The sequence below is a fragment of the Pyrgilauda ruficollis genome, unplaced genomic scaffold, assembly GCF_017590135.1.
Source record: "Pyrgilauda ruficollis isolate IOZ18807 unplaced genomic scaffold, ASM1759013v1 scaffold29, whole genome shotgun sequence".
NCBI lineage: Eukaryota > Metazoa > Chordata > Aves > Passeriformes > Passeridae > Pyrgilauda > Pyrgilauda ruficollis.
The window spans coordinates 9,696,751-9,702,750 of record NW_024524266.1 but is presented as its reverse complement, the minus strand read 5'-3'; positions in this window follow the sequence as shown (position 1 = coordinate 9,702,750).

Sequence of the window (6,000 nt, the reverse complement as noted above, 5' to 3'; positions counted from 1 at the left end):
CTTTTTAAGGGAATCACACAGACCTTCAAAGTTATGCAGACATGTCAAGCTCCAGCCATTGCAATGCATGCAAATATTTTATATCCTGAGTACTGCATGTAGCAATGGGACTTCTGGCTTTTATTTTTTAAGAAGCACATGTTCCTCCATCACTGCATTGTTATAAACCCTCCACGTCCATGTAATTTTTATTTTCCGCTCAATTAAGTAAAACGTATTCCCAGCAAAATATGCAGAGTGTTTGGCCTGATAACTCCTCACAAAGGCATCACACCCTTCTGAGATGGGGGAGGAGGGGTGTGCGTGCATGGCTTCATCTCCCTCTGCAGCAGACAGGGCTGCCTGGTGCTACTCCTCAACTGTCTGCTTCCCAGCCCACGTCTGGGTATCCAACCCCTTCCAGTCATCCCTCCTCGTCTCTGTAGCTGTTCAACATGAAATTTCCAGGTATCTCACTCTCTAAATGCCTGAGGTTGACATGAGACCCTCAGGGGCAAGAACGTTCCCTGCTGGGAAGGTAATGCATGTTCACACACTATCATTTTCTTCCTTTGCTTGTGCTGCTATCCTCATCAAACACACAAGCACACACAAAGACACACACATATGTGAAGCTTTTAAAAGCAAAGTCAAGAATGAGCTCTGCATTTCTGTCAAATAGCATAAAATACCCCTGGTTTAAAAAACTATCAGAATTATTATTAAATGGAACTGCATATGCATCAAGGAACAGCTAAGGTACCCAAATAATCCTAATTCTTAACCTGCTGAGAGCCAACCATCTCTGATTTTGTGTACAAACTGCTGAAAATACACACCACAAAACTCTAGGTCTGTTTTTGTTTACCTAAATACATGAATATATATGTCTAGTATACAGTACTAAATGTAGTGCTTCGTAGCCATGCCAACCTTTGTATTTTTCATGCAAGTACTATAATTTTATTATCTGGACCCATGAGATCTGTACATAGGAGAGCAGAGCTGGTGATAGGTCTAATGGCACAGGGTAATTCCCAGGAACAGGCCAGGTGCTTGGCAGACTGGAGCAGCAGATGAGGAGGAGGAGAAAGTAGTACCTGCCTCCTGGGGGATGGGTGTGAGGCTTTAAGCCACTGTCTGGCCTCATGAACAAATGCCACGAGTCCATGCTGCCTTGTAATGTTTCTGAATTCTCCAACAACCTCTACCTTTTCAATCAGAGCAACCAGAGCACGGCAAACTGCACATACAGCTTCAATGAGGCTGTGTCTGAAACATTTTTCAGAGTCAAGACAGCAGTGGCAGAGAGAACAGATCCAAAACGACAGAGGAGATAAAGAAAAGGAATCTGAAGGGTAAGGGTGAGGTAACAGCATATCAGAGACTCAGGTTCAAACCCTTCATATTCTTCCATATAAATGAGGTGTCAGGTCTGCAGTCATCTGCCCCTGTGCCTGAGGCCAAATGCACCTCCTGCCTTCATTGCTAACCCCCACAAAGACATTTTGGCCAAGTGCTGTGGTGACAAAGCCCTCCTGCACTGGTGCTGTAGAGTGTAAGAGGGCTATGCCCAGAGGTCCAGGTTCTTGGACCTCCATGTTGTAAATGGGGGTCCAAGGACCCATTCTACCACTATGCAGCAGGTCTCACACACCTCACTGCCTGTGCAGCCTCACATAGCTGAAGTGAAAGCACACAGAAAGACTTTAAACCAAAGACACAAGAGGAGCAGACTCACCCCGTGTCAAGGGAAGGCTGGTGTATGCATTGCAGCAGTACCTGGGGGCTTCCACTGCTTGTGAGAAAGCCCTGTGCAGGTACACAGCTGGTGCCTGCAGGAACAGGCTCTGGACTCTCTGATGACCATTTCTTACCCAGGTTTGCCTTACTGAAGAAAGACCAAAACCTCCCTCTTCTCTTTCCTAGCTCAGCATCAACTGAGCTGTGCCCACTGCACCTCCAAACCTTGGCCTCATATGCCATTTAAGATTCCATGTGCTCACATTCTCTGTTTCCAGGCTTCCTTCTATGACTCCAGGTTCACAAATGTTTTGTCTGACAAGAAATATAAAAAGGCATTTCTGACATCACCCTGTGGGCAGTGCTGGGGCATCAGAGAGGGCCTGACATGAGGCTTGTCCATAACTGTTTTCCTGGGAGGCTCAATCATCCTTTCAGGTGCAGGGGATCAGTGCACTTGTGGTGGTCCCTGAGTGGCACATGCTATCTCATGGGGAATTCACAGTCCACAGTGAACAAATGGTGTCAGCCTTGTTCATGCTGCCACTAGCTCACATCTGTACCTCTCTGCAGTACCACTGTAGGACTCTCCCACAGCTCCTCCAGCATCTTAACACCACAGACTGATCATCACAAGGCACAACACCCTTCAAAACTCATACAGAAGCATCACCTTGCAACAGACCCCTATTTCAGCAGGGAAGCTGAGAGATACCAACAAATTGTGTTGGGTGTGTGTGCACAGCCCTCGCTGAATGTACTGTGGCCATTTCCCTTTCAACCACCTTTTCCATGGGTAATCTCTGTGACATCCTGGACAGGGTTCAAAGAGCTGCAAGTGGGTGCAAGCCCTGCTACAAACTGACAGGAGCAAAATTTCTGAGTCCCAATCACTTGTCTGTCTGTGTTAGGTATTTCAGTGAAATAGGGTTACACAGGATGTGATTAAGAGGAGTCACAGGCTCTTGGTGGATTTCATTGCAGTGCTCTGCATTCAGCCTCTGCTGAATCACCTTCCATGCAGCCCCTGACAGGTTCCCTCTGGCAGATAAGACCCTTGGCCTCATGGTGAATAGGAGTCTACTGTGACTGTCAGAAACATCATCACCATTGAAAAATTTGCTAAGTGCCACCTTGAGGCAAGTGCAACACAATGTCAGTGAGTGCTTTCTATACTCAGATCTGCTTCTCAAAAATGACATATAATGCTCAAATAACAGGCCCTAAAATATGCCACATAGCCAGAACATGTGTGTTGAACTCTGATATTTTGGAGTCATTGGGATATAGTCAGTAACACCAGAGTAGTAAGGTAGATGTTTAACCTAACACTCACATCAAAATAATTGCGGATTCTAGATTTGGGGATTTTCCATACCCAAACTGGTAAGGCAAAATCCATGCCAGCTTCAAAGACACTTCAAAGACACCCTTGTGACTTGCATTCAATCAGTTTGTCAACAAGTTATCCACAGGCAAGCCAATCATAGACATGACATTGCTTTCAGGATAAGCTGGTGAAAAAAGAAATAGCCTCTGTCAGTAGGAACAAAGAAATATGTTGAACCTCTTGTTTGTTCCTCTGACTTCACAGAATTACAGAATATTCTGAGTTGAAAAGGACCCACAAGGATAATCAAGTCCAACTCTTCAGTGAATGGGGATCAAACACATGATCTTGGTGTTATTTCCACCATGCTCTGACCAACTGAGATAATTTCAGTCTACCCTGCTTTCTGCTGTTTTTGCTGAGTAAAAGGTCTGGATCACCTGAGTGCAATACTGGCAGGCCCCATGGAGGAAAAGAGACAGAAAGACACCCCTAAATATGTGCCCAAATGCAGATGCTGATACCTATCATCAGTAAGTCATTTCCATCCAAACCCCAGAGGTCTCAAGACACACAACACAGCAAATGTGAAAGCTACTGTCTTGCTCAGTGAAATTCATGTCTGCTGGAAAAGGAGGCCTCAAGCAGCCAGTATAAATTGCAGCAGCCCTCATGACCTGCATCAGTTCACACCAGGGAATAAAGCCAAAGCATCTCAGTGTGAATCTTCCCCAAGATATGCTCCATTGCTTTTCACTCGCCAACAAGAACTAGGACATAACTGTTTTGTTATCTGTCATTATCTGTTTTCATGTTCTCACAAGCAAATGGGTAATATTCCCTCAGCAGGTAGCACTCTGCAAGGCTGGCCCTGGGAACAGATGAGTGTATTCATTGCAGGGACCTTTGCATTGAAACTGAACCCAGTGGATCTCTGTGGCACTGGGCTGCAAAAGCAGGCAAACAAACAGCAAAGGGGGGCAGTGAGGTTATGCCAAACATACACTGTGCAGTTGATTTCCAGATCTGGTTCACTATCTGTATTAGCAAAGAACAAAGGAGGAGAAAGACTTAAAATATGATGCATGATAAAAATATTTCTCAGTGGGATGAATTTAAAAGTTTTCTGTTAGACATCATCTGTTCTTTAAGCCTTGAATAATGTTTCATTTTCAGAATTTATATCACAAATAATAACCACATATTGTTTCTTTTAGAAGTATCTGTGCAGGTCTTCAAATAGTTGGCTATGAGTTTGACCAAAGAATACTGTACTGTATTCCCAAAAAATACTGTTGGGAGATCGCTCTCCCAACCAAGGCCTCAAGAAATAACAAGATAATAACACTACACATTGGCCCTTAGTGCTCCCCCTCAACAAACCCAGCTACTTCCCAGCACAGACTTCTTTTTTGGTAGCTGGCAAAGTTCACTCCAGCAACTTGTGCAGCATTTCCTGCTGTCCCTTTGCCACTTTCTCAAAAAAACTGGGATGGAACAAAATAGCTTTTGAGGCCAGAGTCAATTACCATCCCCAGATACTTTACATTCAACTTGCCATCTGTGTTTTGTTTTCTTGTTAAGAGGGTTTTGTAACATTTTTTATTATCTACTGTAACTAGAAACAACAGCAGGAAATCATGTAGTGCAAAGCAAGTATAGCGAGTGATTTGGCTTCACAATCACTGGCCATCGATCCTTACTTGAAACCTCACCCCTGCAAGCCTTTTCCATCCTCTCTTGCACAAGTACCTACAAGAGAGAGAGGGTGAAAGTGTGGGGCAAAAGCATGCATATGGCAGAAGGGCAGAAGATGGCTAAAAACACTCCCCAGAAATAATAAGGCATAGCAGGGTTGATGTTGCAGATATCATTTCCAAACAGCATTCAAACTAGTTAGCTCAGTTCTAATTTTTCTGAGAGGGACACTAACTTTTTTGCATCTTTGGTCAACCCAAAAGACTATCTGACTTCCAATTTACTCAGTCTTGTGCTCCCAGCAATTTGATTAACAGCTTTATTGATTAATAGTGATTAGTTTAACCAATGGACTTAACCTCAGAATTAATGTGTGGTCAGTAATTTAAGTGACTTGTAAAAAAAAGTAATCCTGATTGCTGTCTTGCAGCCCATTTTCCATTAAATCTTTCTTTTAATTTGTAACCTTCTGCTTTGTGTAAAAACTCACCATCTCATATAACTCCAGTTTCAGTGTTTGGACTCCTCTGTATACACTAAGTGGAGGAAAAAAGGAGGAAGGAACATGGATTATGATGTCCTAGTGTAGGGTTATTGTAAAATTGCACTCGCTGCATGCCAGGGAATAGGAAATTTCATTTTCAAGGGCTCCCTGGGGGGCGGAGATAAACTACAAAAGTCACAACTTGTCATAATTAAACACTCATGCCCATTACACACAAAGGAAATTATGCACATTTATCTAGGTCATTGAAACATTCATATGGCAATACTACACAGGAACGTCCATTAATATCCTGTAAGAATTTAGTGAAAGTGTTCTCCCAGAAGCGATGCAAGGCTGTCTGATGAAGGTGCTGTAATAGCATGGAGGAGGCGGGGGAAGGGATGAGAATGGTTAATGTATTTCCAGAAGGAATGCAAAAATACTTAAATGGGTATACCCACCATTCCTTCTCTGCCAAGTAAAGCATAAATATGTTAATTGGATAAGCTTTTCCTATCATTATTCTATATTGCTATTATTCTATATTGCTATCAAGCAATAGAAATGGAAGTGGTTTTAAAAGTGATAAACAGCAAGTATTGTGGTGCTTGGAAGTCAGCTTGGTTCTTCTCGTGAAATTTGGTGTACTGGAAGTTGGTAGCTCTGAAAATGTCTCCCACCTCTTCTCTCAGATTTGTATTTATTTTTAGTATCTACTTTCTGTGGGAATGTATGTGTGGGTTTACAAATAAGAAAATATTTT